The sequence below is a fragment of the Topomyia yanbarensis genome, chromosome 2 (genome assembly GCF_030247195.1).
Source record: "Topomyia yanbarensis strain Yona2022 chromosome 2, ASM3024719v1, whole genome shotgun sequence".
In the NCBI taxonomy this organism is placed as follows: domain Eukaryota; kingdom Metazoa; phylum Arthropoda; class Insecta; order Diptera; family Culicidae; genus Topomyia; species Topomyia yanbarensis.
The window spans coordinates 358,225,294-358,251,416 of NC_080671.1; the positions used below are offsets into that span (position 1 = coordinate 358,225,294).

A 26,123-nucleotide genomic window follows, 5' to 3' on the forward strand; every position below is an offset into this window, starting at 1 on the left:
CTTCAGCACTAACGGAACTACATCCGTAACCAGTCGATTATATGATAACACAGCTAGTGCTCCTTATTAGACTCAAATGGTGTGCGTGCTGCTCGAAATGACTGTACCGTACTGATGAGACGAAAACGAAATATTGAACTACATAAATATAGTTGTTTATACTACAACAGTGTTTCTTTATTGGAAGTAAATTTTAAAATTATCGAAATTGGATATTTGTTGGTTTTGTTCCTAGTTGGAAATTTTACTATAGAATTACTATTGAAAAATTATTTTTGTCCGATTCTTATTCCACAATGTGTTTGTGTTTCCTTGTCATTTTAGTAGCTGGCTAAGTACCTTGTTTGGTCGATTTAATTTTCTGAGCAGCTTCCACTTTGCCTTCCACGATTTTTTAAACATTTTTACGACGAGTTTGCCGAAATTGTAATCGTTTTCTGTATCTTCTTTTCTTGGATTTTTCTTTCGTCGACAAGTTTTTGATAAAGATCTGATTTCTTCAGGGAGCATGAGCCGAAGTGATCAATTTTTGAACATGTTTCCTTTCATAGAAACCTCCCCGTGGTTTTCGGTGCTAATTTTCCAAGATTTCTGCGCTCTTCTCCGGGGTTCATTATTTTACACGGACTGCTCGTCATTCAGCAAAGGAAAAAAATACCTCGATAAAAAACGCTTTTAATCCACCTATTAGTGTGATGATACATTTCTTATAACTCTTATCGCTTTCTTCGGGTATTATATCGATTGAGAATATTTAGAACTTGATGCATCGCGATGTTTTTGATAACACATACTACATGGGATAGTGATAGGACTCAGAGAATCGCTCAAATTAGCATAGGACAATATCAGTGCAAGAAATCTCAAAGGTTAAACTAATTTAATGGAAAAATGGCCCATAAAATAGAAATTAAATGAATTATTGCTAATGCTCCGTCAATCTATCTATATCTATAATAGTCAATGTGTGTATGTATATGTATGTATATGACTCCCAAACGGCTTAACCGATTGCTTTAAAAAATTGTACATAGTAGACATTTGTTATGGAGCGTGTTTGTGTGCTATTGGTTGGGGATTGTCTGCCCACCAGATGGCGCTTCGGAACAAATTGTGTTTTCTTACTATTTCGTTGAAAGTCGCACCAACGCGCGATGTGTATTAGCAGGTAACATATATAAATTCTCCAATCAATGTATTGTGTAGGGAAAACTGAATTTTACTAAAGGGGTTATATATGTTGTGCAGAGTCGAAAAAATCGAAAAACAAATTTTCGAATGGACTTGAAGTTCATACTCAATAGCGTTTACTCAAATTCCCAACGCCGCTGAGAACTAAGCACTGAAATTTCAGCTCTTGATATCTCGCTACCTCTGAAATGCATGCGTGCATAGTTCAAACTTTACTTCGATATCGACATTTTCTAAAAATGACTTCCCAGTAGTTTCTTTGATCTGAATTATTATCACTAATCCTAATGCCAAAGAACAAATAAAAAACTCTCGAATCCCATTAGGGAAAATCATTATCATTACTGGAATTTTCTTTTTCACGAAGCTTTTCGATAACCTTTCGTCACTTCTCTTAAAAAAATTCAAATACTTTATAATTTACACAATCTTATTAGGAACAGTTGTTTAAGAAGCTTTTGTAATATTATGTAGGAAAAGCTGAAAATTTATGAATTTTTTCTATCTGCAACATATAAACCCTTAAGTATACCAATTAATTTAGGATACCCTTTTAACATAAACTATTGCACAAATGGGAATAGGTTCGCCGAATTTTGGAAGAAGTCGATGAAAATATTCCCTTGAAAACTACCCAAAAAGTGGTGTAGTTCGATGCAATTGAAAGAAAATATTCTCAGAAAATGGGATGTTCCTATTACTGTGAATAATAATTATAGTAAAGACCCGTTTTTATCATCTCCATGGTGTATTTTAGGCTGACAAAATGGGGACATTGACTAAATCGCGACATTTTTTTTCTTCATAATAAACTGAAGCTGTTAAAATATTCTTCCCTGCACTTAATGTAGTCTAATAACTACTTCTTATTATTTAATATAATCTTCTAGCGCAAAAATTTTAAAGAAATGATTTTTTTATTTTTGCATATTTGCATCTTAAAGATAAGGAAAACATGATCAAGAAAGGATTTACTCAAATTCAGCATTGTTCATCTGCTAGAGTCCATCAAACATATTTCCATATAAGGCTGATATAATTGGGGGCTGATCAAACCGGGTCTTCAATGTATTATAATAGATAGGCAGTATTTGAAGAAGTTTCTTGTGGACGAGTGTAGAACGACTTTGTTTCTACTTACTTGAAGTCAGCGGCGTAGTGGCGGTGGTCAGCTATTTTCGTCCGCGTCCCTTATCACCTATTTTTATAAAGTGATTCATCAGCAGTGCTATCTTTGAAAATGAACCACCTTGGTTATGCAATTATTTTTTCCGATCTTTTTTTAAATGAAGAAAATTAAACAATCTTCATTTTGTTATATTCTGAATTGCACATATTTTGTCGTATGTAATTTTAAATGTACTTTCATTTGATTGCATTGTAAGGTAACACGTATCCGCGGGTTGATGTCAATCGAGCTGACATTTCTTTAGACTGAGCAAACTAATTTATTTGTTTGTTTAGTGTTTATTTGACCAACTAGGAAACGAATCCACTGGGTCTTTAATGTGTGTGGGAAATACGCATGGTCTTGTCTGAGTGAATGACTTTTGAATTATGTATGAGGGTGGAGAATTGACAATTCGCAAGATCAATTCAAATCCAATTACCAATTTGCGGCAATCATTTCAACATAAAAAACAAATGTTTTATGGTCATATATAATGGTAGTCCATTAACTCATCAGTTAATTATACTGAGCTAAGAATAAGTACGTACTATTTGGAAACGGGGGGTGTTTGATTCGTGCATGATGTTAATATCGTTTGTTAATATCGCAGCATTTATATTTTTTCTGTTTCGCGTCTTCATTGTAATATCGCAACGTTTACTCGAACGAGGTGGAAAATTTCAAGTTACGGGATCTCAATATGCTTGTGATTATACCAATAAGGACCATTTATAAATTCTGCCACGCTATTAGGAGGAAGAGATATGACTAATTGTGGCATAAATGGGAGGGGAGCACGTCATGTGCTTTGACGCAATCGGTCGTTTTACGCACGATTGCGCCATGTATATAGGAAATTCCATGGAACATACTTTTGCGAGTAGCGGCATTAATGTGCTACTACAAAATGAAGGAAAAACTAAAATCATTTGATTCGTATTAGACCAAGGATAAAAATAACGTGGTAATATGACAGAGAGTTAGTGTTGGGTAATCTTTGCGTGACATAATTTATGAATGTTACACAATACCATTTTTAAACTCATTGTTTATGGTCCATGTTACATTGTCGACAACGCTCCCGACAGCCGGCTATCCGGAGTTCAAGTTGTGTTCGATGAAACAATCTCGATAAACGATTACCCAGAGTTTTAACGCCTAGAGCATTTACGTGTCCTACAGTCAATAAACTATTCAAACATCTTATGCACGAAAGTATATTCTCAGTCCCATCGCTTGCTTGAAGCGAATCATCCTGACTAACAACCCACCCACTACCCAATCCGTGGTACTGATGGGAGTGTCACTGAGTCGGGGCCTTCCGTTAAGTAAGTACCACATCAACACTTCCTTTCTCATCCCAAGTTACGGTAAAGATGGTCGTGGCCCGCAATGGTGGCTCTCAGGTGAAATTCTTGCTTGGACTGGATCAATTGTTATTCCCAAACAATGCTCCTCAAGTAGTCTGGCTGGAAATGAGAGTCGTCAGTCTGCAATCTACGAAGTATACCGTGCTTACGCAACGCAACTTACTTGAAGTCAGCGGCGTAGTCAGAAATTCGGTTTGGTGGGGATTTGGTGAAAATCTAACCTACTGTCCAAATGGCATAATTACGAAACCGCCATCTTTGAAGTTTTAAAATTATGGAGAATCAGTTATTCAAAAAAATGTAACTTTTCTCTTTAGCGAATCAGTTAAGACTTTCATTTAAAACACCTTTATTGTTGGCATGAATACTATGTATATGGAGTATATCGAATTACGATATTTACGAAGTGTTCCTTAATCTTTTATTTCATAAAATAACTTTCTATTGTGAGCTTCACAAACTCAAGCTTTGAATAAAATGTAAATTTTATAGTTTATAAACAATAGAAGAGATTTATCATAAACAGTAAAACCATAATAATTTAATTTAAAATTAAATAGAAATAGCCTAAAATATGTTAATACCTTGAACACATGGAGTCTTCATGTCTTCAACAAAGTGGTTTGTAATAGCACTCCCCAAAATTTTTCTGAAGACATTAAGTATGGAAGTATTTGTTCGAAGAGTTAATCAACCATAAATACTTCTTGGAGGATATAACGCCAAAATTATTTTATCAAATGATGTGCTGTTCAACGTTTGTAAAATTCATCGAAGATACTAAACCTGCGAAATTGGCGGAACGGAAAACGCCATTTTTCATAAATTCCCCTACTTTTGGAAGATTGTTTTCTCGTTATTAATTCTATAACGCTTTCGTCTCTCTCGACGCATTCCCAAAATAAAAATATTTTCAGCAAATGTTAGTTATGCAATTTTTCGGTGAGCAGTTCTAAGTTTCATAGACATTAAAGCAATTCCAGTTTCGCTTCCTATTAAAAATTATTAAACCCTAATCCATATTACAGTACACCCCTTCAAAACTGAACTCAATATGATAGGATATTATGATTATGACTATGATTGATTTCAGAATGAGTTTCTATTGGAATGTTTTAGGCAAGTATTTGATATTAATGTTATTAGACAACTATGAGATCAAGACCAATAGATCAGTTACAGATCAGGATCGCATTCCCACAATTTTGCGAAGGTGCTCATGATGTTTCAAACAATAGGTTATCAATGTACTGATCAGATAATTATCATTGTAATACTGAATTAAATCAGTCAGCATCAATAAATTTTTAACTTCAATCCACTTTTTTTGGATGATGAGGGGGGGGGGGGGGAAGGTTAAACCCCAAAGCATGCTCTTGGCTACACCGCTGTTTGGAGTTATTCATTTCGCTTCTTATTTTCCGAGATATGTTTCAGATCGATCCGATGGTTATAAGTCAGAAGGTTCATGCAAATGAAATTTTTTGCACCGATAAGTGATCAAGTTCTATCTAGACAACCTGGAATTGTTCGGTGGTTATTCTAGCGGTTGTAGATAGAAACATCAAATACGAAATTCGTTATATCGAAATAATATGTGACTCATTTAAATGGATTATTGCTAAATAGGCGACAAAGGGTAATTCACAAACAACAAGCCATAATTTTAAAAGTATTCAAAATAGATATTTGATGTCTTCAGTAAAGTTATTTGCAAAAGTAAGAGCTACAAATTTGCTGAAAGTACTATTTCAATACAATCACTTCCAAGAAAATTTATGAAAATATCTCACTCTTAGGAGGATTAATCAGCAAAATCACAATACCAAAAGAAAGAGCATATTGCATGCTTTAAATTCTCCGAAGATACTATTGACCTAAAGTTATCCGTTTTGGTGCTAATAATACATTGAACGTTTTTGGTCTTATTTCTGGCTATGGAAAATGATGAAAATCTTTCGCATTTAATGTGAAATGTCTCTTTTGGTAATAGTTCGATTTCAACAACCTATAGTTCGTTCGAAAGGTATTTGTACAAGCTTTCTAAAAATATATAAATTGTTCAGCGAAGACGTCAGATTTCGGCAAGAAAAATTTCACAAAAAATGCCAAAAACGCGCTTTTGCACTTTCAAACATTCATATCTTGGAAACTAAGAATCAGAATCAAAAACTTTTTAATAGCGTTCTGTCTGCGTGATAGATCTTTCGTTTAAAATTGGTTTGGATAAGATCGGCTCAGCCATTGCTGAGAAACACGAATGAGAGTTTGTCCGTTACATTGTTACCGTTTGGATACTTTACCCTATGCAGCTTTGAGATGTGAGTAAGCGAGTGAGTGCAGGTTAGGTTATACTGCTGTCGTCAGAGCTTGGAAAACGAATCAGCTGAAAAAGAACGAACACTCTTCATTCGTTCTTCGCTTCACGAACATACACCCTATTGAACCATTCACCACTGAGCTGCGGAGTTGACGGCTTTGGTTCACCACCACCGAGGCTGGTGAATCATTGCTGTTCTATAGTGTAGGTATATGAGCATAGCGTAATAGTACCCGTTGCTCATTCTCTCTACCATTCGAAGAGATATTCAACTGCTATGCATCATTCGTTCTCCATAGCAAGCTGTACATAAGCACCCAGATTCTCTTTGTTTGCTGGGTGCGAATGTAGGTACGAAAAATAATGCCGCCCAGCTGCCCCGGAGAACAGCGCTCATAACGAGAATGTGTTTGTTGTCTTTTATTATTTTTATTCGATATAGGTACATGTTCTGTGCGCTTTTCATATGCAATATTTTTTAGTTTTGTCTTCAACCTATTGAATCTGTCGAATTGTGAAAATACAAATAGGGTTAAGGGAACATGGGGAGACTTTACCAAGCACGAAATTCAACAATTATTAATAGCGTGTTCCATTTGGTACTTAATTTTTTTTTATATTTCTATATTTGTTTCGATCCCATCAGCTAATTTTTCATCTTCTTCATTTCGTTTTTCATCTTGCTCCCTTACGCTTATATTTGAAACTTTAAACGCGATTATCACGATATTTGCGGTGACTACGAGTGCCGAAAGAGTTTGCAACGGATTTCAAAACTTTATTTTTGCTTGTTCGTAATTTAACTGCCGTATCCTTGAACGATTCCATTTTTTCGTCAAAATTTTCATATTAATGTTATGGATTTGTTAATAATTTTTTTCAAGTGAAAATGGTGTTTATTTTTTTTGGAAAAATCGTTCCCGTTTCCAAAAAGAAGAGAAATTTTTTTCAATCTATCGTTCAAGGACACCACAGATAGATGCACTAATGATTTTTATGGCTGATTTTGTGACACGTGAACCTGCAATGTAATCAGTACAGTTAATCCAAAAAAGCAAAGCATTAGAAAAAATCAAAGCTCATGAAATACAATCGTTTTATATTTTTATCTAGTACTAAGATCCTCAACAATATGGGAAGAAAAGATAACAGCATGTTATATGCCATTGTTTTTTGTTCTGATATTTTAAAATTCTCTTGGTCAAGCTCCCCAAGCCTTGGTCAAGGCTCCCGCGGTGGGTAGACTTGACACAGAAAAACTTTTGTAACTTTTGAAAAAGTAAATTATCAATTCTGAAAAAAAAATCATTAATACGCAGAATACTTTTGCATATTACTTTTCAACGAGTTTTGGAAGACATTCAATTATTAAACCAAACACAATTTGTCTTATGGAATACAATATATTTTTAAATATTCATAAGCCAGTCGTTGTTCAAGTTCAACTCAGGGTTTTTTTTAGTATTACACAGAACTAGAAAAATCGTAAAAAATTACGTGTTCTGCTCCTGACATATACGAGCATCAAAAATGTTTTAGATTTAATTTTAATTTCACATGACTATGAATTGTTTGATTTAAATGTCAATGAATGCAATTTGTTAAATTGTTTCAAGTTTTTATTAACCAGTTGACAAATTTTGAATGATAGTATAGTAATGTTGATGGAATAGGAAAAAAATATAGTGTGATTTTTTTCATTTAAACAAAATTTTAAAACATTTGTGGTTGCCTGGTTGCAATAAAAATCTCGGGTAACTTAGAATAAAGGCATTAAAGTCAACTGTCAAGATTAATTTGGAGGATATTCCGAATAAAACTTTATTCGCCAAGCTCGGAATAATTGCAGCGAACCAATCTGTTCAGATCACTAAAGCATTAAAGCGGGATACTAATTTCTTCCCAAAGATTAAAAGGCATGTGTAATTTTGCTATTCCTGCTCAACTTTAGACGAAGCTCGAAGTAATTTTTTGATTATTAAATATTCCACAATACATTTTACATTTTAAACACTCCATTAGTAGGTATCCAATTTAATCAGGAGTCATAAATCTTGCTCATCGAATTTGTGGTTAATATTATATTTGTTAACATTTAACGTCTGTACAACATTTAGGAAAAGAATGTAGTACATCATAGTTGGAAACATATATTGTCCTTGTTAAATGCGAATAACTTATAACCAAGCTTATAACCACTTCGTTTTGGTTCACGATTATAAAATTCCAAATATTCGTAAGCTAGAGATAGAAAAAATAAACCTATATGTGTTGGGCTGAATCATCTGAGGAACCAACATCCAAAAAACTGATAAATGCATATCGATGTTTGAATATCCACGATTTCCCTAAATTTATAATGCATCGTGAACACAAATTCAATTTTTTTCCCCCTCAAACCTCAGCAGAATCAAATAAGCGGTACCTGTTGCCTAATGTCCGCTCCACAAGCCATATGTTCTTAACTGACGTAGCGAAAGACGCTGAAAACCGCTAATATGGCCAGAAGAATTTTATATTCAGATTCAGCATTACACAATGAATCTGAATGGTTCAACAGCTTGTATGTTCTTGAACCAATTTCACTAAATAATCAACCAAGCAAAGAGGAACCACTATTCAAGAATACTGATATCCTCTCTCTCAATAATACTCACAACTGTTCATCATTATAATGATACGTGCTTATGCAAGCGTGTATGGATATATTCGTTCCTGTTTCTGTTTCCTCGTGTTGTTGCTTCGGTATCCATAGCGGCAATTCATTCGGTTTGGGTGAAGGCAAGCGTTTTACTGAACTGTATCGTGGTTCGTTCGGATTGAATTTGAATGAATGGTGAAAGCTCTGGCTGTCGTATATAAATGAGTGCTGATAGGTGAGCGACTATCTGCCATAAAATCATAATTAGTCGATAAAAATTAGTATAGATATATATGTGTAGAATAAATAAATTAATTTAAGGATGTAAAGAAATAATTAAATGTAGTCAATTTAATGTTTATTGTGATACATGATAAAAATAATTAAAATACTCAACTTTACTATTTGCGATCAACGGTCAATTTAAAAACCGTAGAACAAAATTTGTTGAACAATACAATTTAAATTACAACACAAAACACATGCATGCAATGACCGGTTTACCGGAAAAGGAAGAAAATGTGAGAAGTTTCGGAAAAGAGAGGGAATTGGTTAAGGATAGGTGGCTACTGGGTTAAGATTTCATTGGGCTCACTTTACGAACAGACAGCCCAGCGATCAGATAGGAAAGTTTAACTGAAAAACTAGTGAGTTAAGACATTAAGCTAACATTCAGAGATCAACAGTTTGTTATAAGAAGACGTGAAGGTCTTTAAGCATATACACGGAATCAGGACCCATTCGGTTTCTTTTACGAAACCTTCGAGAAGTGCCGCACGAGTGGAAATCCCGAGCCTTAAAAGCCCAGGAAACAATACCAGGTCTTTCATAACGACCACGCGGGTCCAGACAACCGCTACCCTTGTGGGAAAGGTAATCGCCGCAGGTGGAAAACCAAACCCATTCATCCAAACGACCAGCTCAAGGAACGCTGCATACGGTCGCTACCGAGTTTCTCCGTCGAACGGTGGTGATCATTCGATCCAGTATCCAGCAGCATCGAGCGGGTGTTCATTCGCCGAAGCGCCCCGTATGCTCAAATAGTCGACCACCCATCCACCCAACAGGTCGAACGTGATACCGACGTGATCTTCATTCGCCAAACCCCCGAAGGTCGGGAAATCGTCACCAGCAGCAGATCCAGTCATCGTCGGCCGGCCGCAAATACACACACACACATTGTAGGTAATAAAACTTAAGTTGAATTGATTCGAGTCGCGTTCTTGCTGTTCCGATTGGTGTCCCTATAGCCGACCTTGAGAGTCTCGTCTCTCACGATCGAGCCTGCCTGTGCAAAAAAAAACCGTTGAGAGCCCACCCCAGACTAGGGTTCGTGCGGTGCGGTAAGACACTTTTTCTTGCGGATGCGGTGCGGGAAATGAGCATTTACCGCGCGGTATTACCGCAACCGCACTTAAAAAAATAATTGATAAGTCTGCAGTCTGCATTAAAAAGCGAATTAAAACTTTGACTTTTACCATTTAAGAACGACGAAACTTATTACCTTACAATAGGGAAACATAATAAACATTTAATTGCTCTAATTTCCATGGACTTGACAATGATTGGAAAAGAAATCCGAATATAATCTGTATTCGACCTATCGCTACTTGATTTTTTACATTTTGTTTATTCTAATATGATAAAACAATCTGTTACTAAGAAATAAAATCTATAAGCTGTGTCCAATACAATTTGGCATCATTATTTTTACGACATATTTTGAACACTTTGAAAAATTTACAAGCGAACCTTTTCAAATATATAAAATGCACAATACAATCATTGAAAAACAATTGAATTGCACTGTCAAATCCAATTTAAAAATGCATCATTTCTCCCGATTCCTCTTGGCAATCGTGGAATTATGAATCGTTTACGATGACATTTTCTCAACTGTGAATTTTGATTAATTTGGAGAACTTTTGATTCATTTGGAAAACTTAAAAGTTTTCCTATTGATTGCTGCGGAAGAACGTTTTTGTATGTATAATGATGAAGTACAGGTAGGGTTCGCAGTACCGACCCTTTTTGGCGAGAACCAGTACTACGGTACTGAAACCCTTTTTTCAAATTCGAAAAGAGCCTCATAATGAAATTGAATGCTCAAACTGATGACCTTATTCTGAGATGATTGATTTGTGCTGATCAAAAAAACATGTTTATTGTTTTTAATTGATTCGGAATGGCATGACTCATTTCAGCAGAAAATATTTTTCGTATGCGGCACCTTCTTTTATTTCGAAATCTAGGCCACTTGAAATCAATAACTGCTAAGCGGTGCGACTTTTATCGACTTTAACAGATGGTAAAATTAAGAAACTTTATTAATAACAGTAAATCAAAGCGAGAATGGCAGTAAATCCGACCAGGTTGCTCGCTTTTCCTCTCCCGATTTTCTGTAAATTGGTTTCGACCTGCATACCATGGCTCTTTGCTTTCCTGTAAACTATGGAGTTTTGCTGAATTTTCCTATCACTAATAATCACAAATCGCCTCATTTGGAGTAGCTCACCAAGTCTAAAATTGTTAGCTGCTAAATCGCTGTTCTTTATTTTATAAATAAAGGTTTAAGAGCAAACCAAAGACATGACTTAGACAATACTCTTATTGCGTGCCAACCAGTAAAAAATGGAATCCAATCAGAATGTCGCTCATAAAAAAAATCATAGCAAATTTTTACGTCTCTTACGCTAGATGTGAATATTATGAAATTTAGCACAAGATCGTTAAAATTTAATAATAACAATATAAAGAATTTAAACATACTGTTCAGTACAACGGGAGCTAGTAATGTTTAACTTATAGAAGGTAATTAATATAATTAAGTCATCGATATTTTGAAACAGAGTCCACATATTTTTCATAAAAAAATTGTATGGTACCGAAAATACCGGTACTGGCTTTTCTTCAGTACCGGTATTACGGTACAAAAAATGGGTCGGTATTCCCGGGATTTTCGGTACTGGTATTACCGGTACCACAACCCTAAGTACAGCTACATTTCATATGACTTCAGTGCTATGCTAAGATTTACCTTGTTTCGAAAGTATTTATCTCAAAATGTACGGCATTTTATTAATAAAACTTGCAAAGTTGACATTTTTTTATAAATGTTACATTCTGAGGAGTCCGTCAAAGTTAATGTACGTGTAAATAAGAGTAATATTTTATTATATTTGGTTATTCAAAAAAATTAACAATTTTTCAGCACACTTTTCAAAAGTACAGAATTTTACCGCATTACCGCGCGGTGCGGTGCGGTAAATGCAGTGCGGTTGCGGTAAGCGGTGCGGTTTTATTATTTTTTTGCGGTTGCGGTGCGGACTATCCATTTACCGCCCACATCCGCACCGCGACGAACCCTACCCCAGACGGTCCCCGTGGCTTGACCAGGGACTAGGGGTTTTGTCGAAGTCCGTCTGATCAAGAAGTAACAACATACATACACATACACAGACACACACACATACATTGTCCCAAATCGTCGAGCTGAGTTGATTGGTATATAAGACTCGGCCCTCCGGGCCTCGGAAAAAAATCTTGAAAGTTTGAGCGAATTCTATACATTTCTTTTCTAAGAAATTTAAAACTGGCTTTAAAGAAGCATAGTGAACTCAAATTTTTTATAGGAACAAATTTATTTTCAAAATATTAGATAACGATTTGAAAAAATTACTTGAAATTATTGTTGTCCGCAAACAACATGGGCATGAATGGGTTAACTAAAGAAACATATTAAGAAGTTTACAGTATTAACAAAACCAGTTCAAATTTCAAGATTTTTCCAATTCGCTTCCACCACTAAATTTTTTTAAAAAGGCAAATGAATATAAAGATATTGGAATTAAGTATAGTTTATTTTGAATCATTATCCTAAATTTTTCTGATTTCAAAATGAGGTCCCCCAAAATATACCCGGACCCGGACCCCCCCCCCTCTCTCGACGGGTCTGGCTACACCGGTGTAGTGCAAAAAACAGACAAACTGATTACACCCAATTTTGAATGAGGTTGCACCAACTATACCGGTGAAGTGCACTGTCAAAAAGGAAATGACCTAAAATGCCATAAGCTATAGGATTTTCCCTTAACGAAGGAATCAAATCTCGCCTACTACTTGCAAGATTCTTCTGCGTTAGGTATAGCTTCCAATATACAGCAGCTGTAGCAAAATATACGATGTAAACCTAATTGAATTTGTTTCGCTAGAAACAACATCTAAATCGAATCCCGCGACACAAACATTGTTTCAAATGATGGGTGCTTCAATAACAATGATAATGACACGCGCGCATACATTATTGATTATAAATAAACAGAAACGTAAATAAACTGCTATAAATCGTTTTTGCTTTCGCATAACCCCCCGTTAGTGCATCCACCGTGAAACCACAAATCACACATGGATAAAGTGCGTGAAGTAATCGGATTATGGTTTCGGTATGATGATACGAAATTACTTCCATGCTAACACTATCCTGGCTGGGACAGAACAAAATCCTCCGGAGGTTTTAAGAAGGATTTTTGTCACGTGGTTTGTGTTGAAGGTGTTTTTAGTATTTGAGTGCAGCTTTATTGGCTTTCATGTATGGGAAAACAAGTTGCAACCGTCTAATAAATATGGGAAGATTGGCAATAGATTCTAAGTTCTAAGATGTCGCAAAGTATCGATTTCCAGCTATGGATAAAACATGGGAATTTTATTAATTGAAACCTAAAAAGGTACCCGGGTACCGCGTCGGATACACAACGGTTAATATGGAACTATTTCTAACAGTCGTAAATTCTGGTGGTCTATGTTTAGCCTACCATCGAAGTAGTATCATTGAAAGTGGCGAATAAATTCGAACATCTGTCGACGGGAAGATTCGGTATCATTCAATACGCAACACGTATTGCATAAGCACTAGACCGGCAACAATTTTGACTTTTTTTCGGAACACTGTTAATTCGAAAGGTAATTGGTAATGATAATCATATGCAAAATATGAACTTTTTCCGATAGCTCTAGTTCACCCACAAGAGGTTTCAAATTTCTATGGTAATATATATGGAAACTTGGAAATAAAAATTTAAATTCCAATAAAAAATTTCACAGTAACTCTGCGTACCTCAAAACTTACAGTCGCATAGCTTATTTTAAAACAAATAGCTTTGTTGAAAATCGCATATTGATTGGAGGTTCCCCTAAAAAGTTATTTAACTTTGAAGACTAACCAATTTTTTTGAAATTGCCTATTCTAAGCATGTGCGAGAAAGAGAGGCAACACATAACTTTATATGCGAATATTTTTTTTACTGCAAAATCAGACCAATTCGCAGTCTTTGGCAATGTTGATCCTTACATCTTAAGCTATATATCTGCAGATTTTGGGATGCACAAAATGATATTGGAAGCATTAAATACAGACCAATAGACAAGAAACTCGGAAACAATTCTTCGCTCGCTTTAAGGGTAATTTTAATGATATTTTTAGATGGGACAGTGGTCGCATATGCGATATGGCGACACTGATATATGCGCATGTATACGGGGGATAGACCACTAGTAAAAAATTGTTTGCGAGCCTGAGGGATAGCTAACTTGCAAATGAGTGGTTGAGAGCACGTATAAAAGGTGGAGTTAGTGTTTTTGGCAAAGTTTGAGGATCCATAGTTTTTGAAGGAATTTCCTCATCGCGTTTTGTCTGTTAGTCTGTGATATGGTTAAAACCACGCAATGAACAATACGTTAAGTATTATCAAGTAGTAAGTAGCTAAGTATCATTAATTAGCCATCGCGTTCGGCAGAAAGAATGAGCTTTTCAAGTTGCCGATTTTTTAGAAATACCTCCAAATAGATGGCAATCCACACAATCCAAGCAACATACTCTTTAATCACATTACCGTGGCGCACTTCTATAGATGGTTGAACTTCATTCTGTTCATGACATTTTTGAGTGCTTTGCTAATACATCTGTCGTTTGTCCTACAACCGATTGAGCAACTTCTGGTTAACATGGATGTGGTTGACGATTCGATTTAATTACCAAATGCCCATAGCAATCAGTATGTACTGAATAAAACAGGATTTTACACAACTAGAGGTAATTTTATTCTGTTCCAGTAGATACAGTTGAATAACTTTTGATCTGTTTTTTCTCAAATTATCAAAGCAGAATATCGAGCATCATTTTTCAGACTTGTGCCTTTTAGTGGACAATAAAGCTTCATCAACCTATTCTTACTAATGATGTAATTTATCGTTTGCAAATGCAGCTGCTTGCAGCCCGGAATATCCCGGAACTATAAATATACGCTGCTCCACGACCGACATGAGTCGTATATCTGTACTAGCTTAATTATCCAAATTGCATCGAATATCTATAGAACGCTAATTTATGTCGCCTTTTCAGAACAAACCAATCACCCACCCACGTGTATGCTGCTGATTGGCTGACTGCGGTTTCTCGGAATACCAAAATACACATCCTAACAGATGCTATCGATCCATTAAACAGAATTCGCTGATAATGCTGCATCAAGTTCATAGCAGCGGCATCAGCGTACAAGCGGGAGGAATGTTTCCAATCAACGTAGCAGTGTTTGCCGGGACCGTGAGATTGATGCACAAACTGCTGAAATTTTTGTTGTGAAATCGCTGCGGTATGGAAGATTTTTTTTGTTTTTGGGTTGTTTTTTTATCCGGACCGTTTACGTTCATTTGACGATGCCAAATTATTTATTTCACTATTAAAAATTCTTAAACCGAAACGCAGGTTGGTCCTCCTAGGACCCGCAGGGAATTTTGTTAGGGACCAGAGACTCATGCCGTGCTAGCATTAGATTTCCTGTTTTACAACATTAGATTTGCTGGCAAATTCTTAGTAGAGTTTACGATTGACAGAAAATGCATGACAAACTTGAGGCCATGATCAGCTATTTTCGTCCGTGTCCCCTATCACATATTTTTATTAGGCGATTCATCCCCTGGTTCAAAATTAAAAATTGGCCACCTTGGTTATGCAACTATTTTTCCGTTCTTATTTTATTGCAAATAAGTAGTAGTCTTGATTCTAATATATATATAAGTAGTAGTCTTGATTCTAATATGTTCAAAACTGCGCATATGTTGTCGAGTGTAACTTTGAGAGTTCGTTGATTTGTTAGCATTGTAAGGGAACACGTGTCCGCCGGGTGATACCAATCGAGCTGACATTTCTTTGGACTGAGCAAACTAGTTTCTATGTTTAGTTGGTGTTTTTTGACCAACTAGGGAAATAATCCACAGGGAATGCAACGTGCATAGATAAAACGCATGGTCTTGTCTGAGTGGAATGTTGACTCTAATCATGTGGAAGGTTTGAGAATTTTCAATTCGAGAGAAAGATCGAAAACCAGTTAAAGGGCGAACACGAAATTATTGCAACACCGAAAATGTCATGCCAATTTTCTTATGATGTATAAAATCAAACCAAAATTTTAGGGTAGTTCTATACATACCTATATTTACTTCGAAAATCAACAGAAAAGTTAATCGATGGAGCCTTGAGTGTAAAATTGAACGCATTTTCGCTTGATGCCCTCCATCAAAGTCTTTACAGTGTCATCCGGTACCAGTTTCTCAGTTTTTTTTTTCCATTTTCTTAACATGTCCTTCTCGCCTTTGACTGTCTTCTTGCTCTTCCGAAGTTCCCGCTTCATCATTGCCCAGTACTGCTCCACCGGGCGCAGCTCCGGACAGTTTAGCGGATTCATGTCCTTTGGAACAAAATGGACAGAATTGGCCTCATACCACTCCAGGACACTTTTATAATAGTGGCATGATGCCAAATCTGGCCAAAATAGCGGAGCTTCGTCGTGCTGCTGAAAGAACGGCAAAAGGCGCTTCTCGAGGCACTCAGATTAGTAGATCTCGCCATTTACTGTGCCCTTTGTCACAAAAGGCTCACTGCTCAGTCCGCAAGAGCAGATGGCCTGCCAAATGAGATATTTAGAGGCGAACTTTGACATTTTCTTCTTCTTAAATTTGTCGTCCACATAGAACTTGCTCTTGCCGGTGAAAAACTCCAACCCCGGAATTTGCTTAAAATCGGCTTAAATACGTTTCGTCGTCCATCACACAGCAACCATATTTCGTCAGTATCTTCTCGTAGAGCTTCCGTGCCCAAGTTTTAGCCGTCGATTGTTGCCGCTCATCGCGGTTTGGGAAGTTCTGTACCTTGAATGTATGTAGTCCAGCTCTCTTCTTTGCATTCTGCACGTAGCTCTGCGACATGCCGATCTTTTGAGCCAAATCACGGTCTAAGACGTTTGAATTTGCTTTAATCATCCGCTTCACCTTTCTCTACGTCTTTTTGTTCTCCGGTCCCGGTTTTCTTCCAGCTCCTTTGCCGTGGTCCAATGTCAACCGCTCCTGGAACCGCTTCAACACTCTGGAGACGGTTGAATGGTGAATGTTCAACATTTTTCCCAACTGCCGGTGCGACAGGTTAGAAAATTCCAGGTGTTTGGAAAGAGTTTGTTCTCTCGACTCGCGTTGGTTCACCTCCATTTTCTTTGAGTCGAAAAACACGACTTCGAGTTTGAAAGCATGTAAACAATACACATCAATGAGAAAGTGTGCAAAATTTGGTTGATTTTTACTCAATGGTAAAAAAGTTATGCCCTGTTGAATGTGTCGCAATAATTTCGTGTTCGCCCTTTACCAATTTTCTTCAGTCACATCACCACGAAAAATAAATGTTTTATTGTCATGTTCATTGGATTGTTTTTAGATCATTTAATCATGTTCATATTTTTATTTCATTATATTGTATTGAGCATTTTCATGTAGTTTTGAATAGTACATGCACTATCTTATTAATTATCATGTAAACCATATTTGATGAGAATATAAATAATATAGCCTGATTTTTGCGTTAAAAGGCGACAAAATCGGGAATCGCCTCTTTACGCATCTTCGCATTTTCTGGATTTGGTACATATTGTTTAAATTTAGTAATTCAATTTATCCTGCTCCATGTCGTAAGAAGCGATAAAACAGTGCTCTCTACCCCTAACTCCTGCATCTTTTAGATTTTACAGTTTACTGTACTGCCCATAAAAGCATAAGTGTCCCATATGGAGTTTTGTCGAAAATTAGTTATCTGCTGGATTGTATTCTGCATCATCACTGAATCACTATGCACAGATAAGATTACCAGGTTTGTTTAGAAAATATCGAAAAAATACCAAAACATGGTTGTCCTATCCATATCTCAATGAAAATGTGATGCCACAAGTACAGATTTATCTAGAAAGATACAGATTATTTAAGTATTTTTGGTACAGATTCTTTACGGTACGGATTACAGATTTTTGTAAAAAAGTAAAGATTGGTGCAGATTTTTCTACATGACAACAGGGTAAAATAATTTAACACTGCAATAAATCCCAGTAAATAGTAGAGAAACGTTGAGTTTGGCCGATGACAGAACGATGGCAAGAATCTGAAATGGAGCTGATACTAACAGAGCTTCTACTGAAGCTGACATTAGAATGCGATACGCACGAAACCTGCTTCCAGCAAATCAAAAGGATGATGTCGAAGTGAAAACCGAGCGAATTTTCTCGGAGTGCCTACACGGTGTTTCTAAAACCGTTATTAAAAAAATGACCATAAATTTGCCATACGGCATTCGAAAGATACAGTATCCAAGCATCTTCTCAGTGAATTTCAAAATGATCCATCGAGGTATTCGAGAGAAATTGCAATTTGAAGTTTTATGACACGTTTCATAAGGCTACCAGCAAACACCCAGGGTTTGCTCCTATCTCTACAAACAAAATTTTTTTTATCTGCTTATTTAGTACATGGCATTCGAAAGATATAGTAATCAGGTATATCTCCTGCAAGTTTGAAAATATTTCATTGACGGAATCGAAATTTATAATGGTTTGGATGTGGTATGCGGTCATAGATGGGTTTTCTACCAGACTTCAAGCGTGAATCCATGTTTGTCCATTGACTATTTAGATCGTTTATACGTGTCGCGGATTTTAAAGGAAAACATTACCATTTAATTACATAAATATAATGTACAAAAGGTGTTACTTATATGGTACACTGAAAAAATATGAAAATAGGGTTGTCTACCAAACGTTAAATATAATGTGTAAATTAAAAAAAATGGATAAAAGTCGGAATGTTTACCTCAAAAGGCCATATTTCAATGATTTGTTGACCGATTCTAATTATTTTTTTCATTTCGTTTCATTTTTAATTTACATTAAGAAGAATATAAAACAGAGACATCTACATCAATAAATAGGCGATATAGTTGATCTCAACTATATGTATTATCATTATTTAGTAAATATTTTTGTTTTAAAAATAGCTGCCTATCCATTTTTATATACTAGTTGATTGCAATTGCTGTATAAACATCTGAATGTCAAATTCTCATGATAAGTTCAATTCGACAATAAAACTGACAATAGTTGGAGATATGAGCAGATGAACTTGTACTAATAACATCCCCTTTGAGCAGTTTTAAAATCTGTCAACCCAACCAGCGATTGTACAATTGCTCAAATTGATCTGAATCAGCAAACACCTTCATATTTTTTAAATTTATGGTTTTATTTTTCCATCAGTTGTAGTTTGCGTTCGTTGCATTCAACTAATGTATAGGTCATCGTTTTGAATACAAAGATATTCACTAAATAGTGATAATACATATAATTGAGGATAATTATGTTGTCTATTGTTTGAAGTAGGCAACTCTATTTTATATTCTTCTTTATGAAAATTAACGATGAAACGTCTAATTGTTCAATAATGAAAAAATAATTAGAATCGGTCAACAAACCATTGAGATATGGCCTTTGAAGTAAACATTCCGACTTTTATCCATTTTTTTTTTAATTTACACATTATATTTAACGTTTGGGAGACAACCCTATTTTCATATTTTTTCAGTGTACCATATAAGTAACACCTTTTGTACATTATATTTATGTAATTAAATGGTAAGGTTTTCCTTTAAAATCCGCGACACGTATAAACGATCTAAATAGTCAATGGACAAACATGGATTCACGCTTGAAGTCTGGTAGAAAACCCATCTATGACCGCATACCACATCCAAACCGTTATAAATTTCGATTCCGTCAATGAAATATTTTCAAACTTGCAGGGGATATACTTGATTACTATATCTTTCGAATGCCATATACTAAATAAGTAGACAAATATTTTTTGTTTATAGAGATAGGACCAAACCCGTGGGTGTTTGCTGGTAGCCTTATGAAACGTGTAATAAAACTTCAAATTGCAATTTCTCTCGAATCCCTCGATGCATCATTTTGAAATTCACTGAGAAGATGCTTGGATACTGTATCTTTCGAATGGCGTATGACAAATTTATGGTCATTTTTTTGTTAATAACGGTTTTAGGAACACCATGCCTACGTTTATTCTGATATGCTCCATTTGATGTACTGCAAGCAGGACTCTCGCATCCTATTGTCATTAGGGCCCCTTACACGAAGTGCTAGTAATGTCATTACAGAGCAGTAATGCCCCTTTTAATGATCGAGTAAGGTGAGTAATGACGGAATTCTCATACAATTCCAGTAATGACACTACTTAGTAATGACACTTTTATTGCTCGTGTAAGTGCCCCTATTAAAAGCCCCAGCTCAGCTTCCCGCCGACATTATGTTGCAAACAAAATGGCGGCGAGAATCTGAGCTGGAGCTGATATTGACATTACCTAGTCAAACTCATCCGAAATTCTGACTATTTGCGGAATTCCAGCTTAAATAAAACAACAAATTCAAAGTCGGAATTTCTGGTTTGGTTTTCCTGAATGAAAATTAAGTATAAGAAAAATGATTTTTTTAAAACAACCTTGTTATTGTTTGGGTACAGAATCCGGTACAGATTTTTCTATAGAAGAGTACAGAGAGAAAAGATTTTTGAACTCCCGATACAGTTTTAATTGTGGCAACACTGTAACCTTGTCATCGCTATATCTAAACCTATACACCTACATCATAATATTCCCACTCTGGAAATACTCATGTTGTCGAGGGTATCAAGGATTTATCTAAAGCGGAAGTCTGCCATTTGGTTTACGAAATGTCTTCCGACATCCATTTCCGTCATCTAACGAGTAGATGATCCCATTCTAAAAATATTATTGAGTTTCATTGTTGGGGTTATAAAGAATTTATCTAAACCGAAAGTCGCCATTTTGTGTTGTGAAATGGCTTCAGACATTGGTTTCCATCCAGTTACATTCCGAAAATATGCATGTTGCAGAGATTATAGAGAATTAAAGAACGGGAAATGTTTTCGGCAGTGCAGTCACGTAAGAATTTGCGTCGATTCTAACTTATCTTCGCCAACGTTTCGATCCGTGGTTGGGATCTTCTTCAGGGCCTAATTTATTGCAGAAAGTAACTGTTATATTACATGTATTACACAAATAAACATAAGAACATAATATTCGCGAAGTGCTACTCACTCAACAATATTCGACAATGTCACGGTTCGTTTTGCATACGGGAAACTGTCGGGTCTGAGAGGGTTAACATCGGGTGCTGTGGGACATATCATAGTTTGGGGGATCGTATAGTATGGATTTTGGTAGTAATGAGACAGTATAACTTACGGAGTTTACTCATCGAGTTTGTCGGTCTAAAATCGATTTAAAATCTCTCAAATTGAATAAAATAATTCGACGAGAACATTTCAAATGGGCCGATAAACAAAACGTAAACAATTCCGGTTAATACTTACTTCAAATGGACACTAACAAAGCTTTATACATACCTTAAATAAGCCGATTCTGAAGCCTGGATGTTGGGGAAATAATGGATTATCGAAAAGGCACATAAGCAAAATAACTTGTTTTGCTTATGTTCCCTTTCACTTCCCCTCAAAAATTAACGGCTCATAAACACCAAACAAACAAAACTGAAAAATTTGTTTATGGGCCCTTTTCTTAATGAAAAAGACTATACTTGAAAAGGGAACAAAAACCTCGCAACACCAAAAAAGGGATCAAAATAAACGTCACATAAACATTTGCTGTAAACGAAAGGGCTCACCCGCACGCACTATAAGCTAACGTCTCGCCGAAAAGGGATTATGGGAGAGGGCACAAAAACAGTGCGATGTTTCAAAAGGGACCAAAACATTTATCTACAAAAAACGTTCAAAATACAATTTTTTTAATAAATCTGTTATATTATTCTGAAAAAATGGTTAATTTAACACGGCATTCAGTTGTTTGGTCCTTAAATCAAGCTCCTGTTCATAAATAGGAATATAAAGTACGAGGTAATTTTTCAGACGCCATTTTCTCAACATGAGCATATTGTATATAATGCCTTATGAAATGTTGACGTCGAATTCCCTGAGAACTCGCATTTGGTCACTATAAGCAGTAGTAATGGTTTGAATCTATTTTGGGTGAGTATTTGTGGTGTTTACATGTTGGAGAGCGATCGTGTTTTGAGTATCGATCTCTCTCATTTTTCTAATGGATTCCAGGATGTTTGCGTAGGCGCTGTTTAGGTTGTCGGTGTCTGTACGGCGGTTGGCTATGTGGGGTGTAGTCGAGATGTGACACATCTCTAAGATAGGGAGAGCACTGGATTTGAAGCTGGTATCTCGACAAACATATGATTACGGCCTAAAAGCCAACTGTCAAAATCCACTTTGAATGGAAATTCCGGACAAACCGTTACATGCCAATCACAGATGTTGGTAGTAAACGAAAGAGAAAAGTTTTTTCTTTCATAAACTGTTGTGAACTGAGTTCAGCTAGTAATGGTTTGTTCGGAATTTCCATTGAAAGTGGATTTTGACAGTTGGCCTTTAGGCCGTAATCATATGTTTGTCGAGGTATCAATAATTGTGGGTTTTTTTAGATCGAAACGGTGTTGGTGTGAGATGCAATGTTCCATGAGAGCGGTTCTCTCTTTTAGCTCTTGTTTTTCATTATCGTCATATTTGTGACCATCTGCTAGTCTCTGATCTAATTTGTTTATCAGAGATTGGTGTCCGTACATACGTGTTTTTAACTGGTTTCGTGACATTCCGATACAGTATTGGTCACAGTTTAAAACATGCTATTTTGTAAATAATGTTGTTTTTCTGCATCTGAAGGAGGGGATCTTTGGCTGTGGGTAGCAGGGATTTGACTGTGTACCTGTTGCTTGGTGCTGTATTTAGGTTAGGTATGTTGCGATGTAATGATTCCGGTTTGTATATGGTTGGTTCTGACTGCGAGACTTCATTGATATTATTATTTGGTGATTGATGTAGCATGCGATTGATAAACTTTATGGGGTAATCATTTCGTATGAGATGATCGGTGATGACTATATTTTGTTGATCAATGCTGCGAACAGTGCTAAGTTGACGGACCCGGTTGATGTAATTGGTGGTTAACCCGACTTTCTGATCCATCGGGTGAAAAGAATTAAAATTTAAAAGTCGTCCGGATGATATTGGTTTGGCATACCAATCAGTTTTTATAGTGTTGTCATCCATTCGTATGACCAGGAGATCCAAAAATGGTAGTTTTCCTGCTTGTTCGACTTCACACGTAAATTGAATGTGTTTGTTATAATTGTTGAAGGTGTCTAGTATTTCTTGTAATTTATTTTTGTGGATGAGTAAGAAAAGGTCGTCAACGTATTTTCTGATATGTTCGGGAGGGATATTAGCGATTTTAATAACGGATGAGATCAAGTTCTCCATCACTATATCAGCGAGTATGGGCGATAGGGGTCTACCCATAGCTGTTCCGAACCTTTGGTGGTAGTATTGACCACGGAAGCAGAAAAAAAACTTGTATCTATCAGGAATTCAACTATTTCTAGAAATAGGTCCAGGTTTATGTCTGTGTGTAGCTTTATGTTGTCCCACATCATAATAATGTCGTGTATGACCAAGTCTTTAGGGATATTGGTAAACAACGACACTACATCGAACGACACGAGGTGTTCGGGTGGTACTTTTAGATTTTTTACGTGGTGACAAAAACTTATGGAGTCTTTTGCATTGTACACGCAGTGTAGAGATTGTTGCAGGATGTTGGAGATATGTGTGGCAAGCTGGTATGTAAGTGATGTGACGTTAGGCAGTACTGGACGGAAAGGCAGGTGTGGTTTATGCGTTTTGGGTTGACCGTAAATTCGTGGACAGGTTGCATTGTAACTGGTTAATCGATGTTTTGTTTGGCTGTCGATGATGTGGAGTTGGAACATTCTCTGGACTATATTGTTATTTTGACGTTGATATTTGGATGTTGGATCTGATTTTAAGGGTTGGTAAATATGTTCATCAGTGAGTAGCTGTTTCATTTTGGCGTTGTAGTCTTCTATATACATTATTACGGTCTTATTGCCTTTATCTGATTCAGTAATGAGGATGTCCGGGTTTTCTTTCAGGAATTTGTTCGTTTTGATCACCGCCTTATCGCAAAACTTTTCGAGTGGACTCCTTGTATTGTTGTGGTTTGAACGGGTAATGAAATTTTGAATGTGGTTTATAATCTGACATCTTGTCTGCTCGCATATGTTTTTGTCGATGTGTATTGCTAGGATGTCCTCTACATCAGCAATGAGATGGAAAAACGGTATTTTGTTTATCCTGGGGTTCGGTAATGCGTACTTTGGTCCAAGACTTAAAAGCGTGTTTACTTCGGTGGGAATTTTTATATTAGTGGTATTGAGTACGGCAGTTGCGTTGTATGTCGGTAGTTTACGTTGAGATTGTTGTTCCGAAATGTGGAATATGCGGCGGTATTTCTGATGTGTTTTGTCAACCTTGCGTTGATAGTTCCTGTAGTAGGCGAATTCTTGTGTGTAGTATTTGTATGTGGACGTGCTAATTATTATTATAGACGTGTGGTCAATAATTTGTTGTTTGAGAACGGTGATGTTATTTCTAAGCGCTTCAATATTATGGAACGTGTCTTGGATCTCGATGTTAAGGAGGGTTTTATGAAGACTTTGAGTAGCATTGTCGAACTTTTTTCAGAATGGATTTTGCCTTGCCAGGAGCTCGTATGTGCATTTCAACCCGTGTTGGATGTGTTGAGGGAAAACTCCGTTTTTTCTGCATTTGACAAGGAAAATCTTCCTGTTTATCATGTTTCCGAGCTTTTGGGTGGCGCTAGCGTATGTTTTTAACAGTTGTAGCCTGGGTTGTCCATACTTATAACCGATTTGTGCGTAGAATGATGTTTGTTCGTTGATAGCCATACTTCAAGCTAAATTGATTCTTTTCGACTGTGGAAATTGTAAGAACGGGAAATGTTTTCGGCAGTGCAGTAACGTAAGAATATGCGTCGATTTTAACTTATCTGATAAGTTAGAATCGACACAAATTCTGACGTGACTGCACTGCCGAAAACATTTCCCGTTCCTAAAATTTCCACAGTCGAAAAGAATCAATTTACCTATATAGAGAATTAATCTAGTCCGCTTTCGCCATCTTGGGATCCAAAATAACTTTCGGCATCTATTTCCGTCATATACTCATCGACTCCATTCCGAAAATATACAACTTTTATTGTTAATAGAGCTATGAATATTATAAATTGAATATAACTTCATACAGTACTGCACAAACTCAAACTTTTTTACGAACTTTGCTCATAAAAAAGAATTCGATATTTCAAATACAGTTCGTAATAAAAGTTACATAAATCGCTTATAACTTAAAAAAGAGTTCAGCGTACTACTGTTGTATGTTCGACTCACTAGAGGATAAGGTATGCCGATCCGAACCTATCTAGCTTAATTATCCAAATTGGATCGAATACCTATGGAACGCTAATTTATGTCGACTTCTCAGAACAAGTGAACCACAGCTACCACACGCATGCACCTGGTTGGCTGACTGTGGTTTCTCGGAATGCCAAAATACACCTAACAGATGCCATCGATCCATTAAGCGGAATTCGCTGATATTGCAGCTTCATATTACCGGGCGCATCAACGTAAAAGCGGGAGGAATGTTGTCAATCGACGTAGCAACGTTTTCCAGGAACATAAGATTGATGCACTCGCTGCTGAAATTTTTGCTGCAGAGTCGCTGCAAAACGGTCGGTTGGTTAAATGAATAGGTAGCGCGAAAAAGAAGTAATTTTGCGTAATTTTTGTTAGGGGGAAAAGAAACATTCCAGGTTTTGAAAATTGCATACATTTCGTTCCACGAAATCGCAAAATAACAGACTTGTGGGCCAATCAGTGAAGCACCTCGTCACTGTATAATGTATTAATTCTGGGGTAAACTGCAGTTTGGAATTCTGGTTAAAAACAAGATTTAGAATTCACAAAAGTTTATTGTATGTATGAACCAAGAAAACATTGATGAAGTTGTAAAGGAGGAAGATTTTCTGGTCAATTATCTTTTATACTAGTTACAAGGGAACGAGGA

At 36.3% G+C, this 26,123-nt stretch overlaps 1 protein-coding gene across 9 annotated transcripts in view; it reads right to left on the minus strand.

Moving 5' to 3' along the window:
• The window catches only part of LOC131684319 (uncharacterized), a 350,826-nt gene that overhangs the window by 181,094 nt on the left and 143,609 nt on the right, over nt 1–26,123 (minus strand). The gene's annotated exons all lie outside the window — the stretch shown is intronic.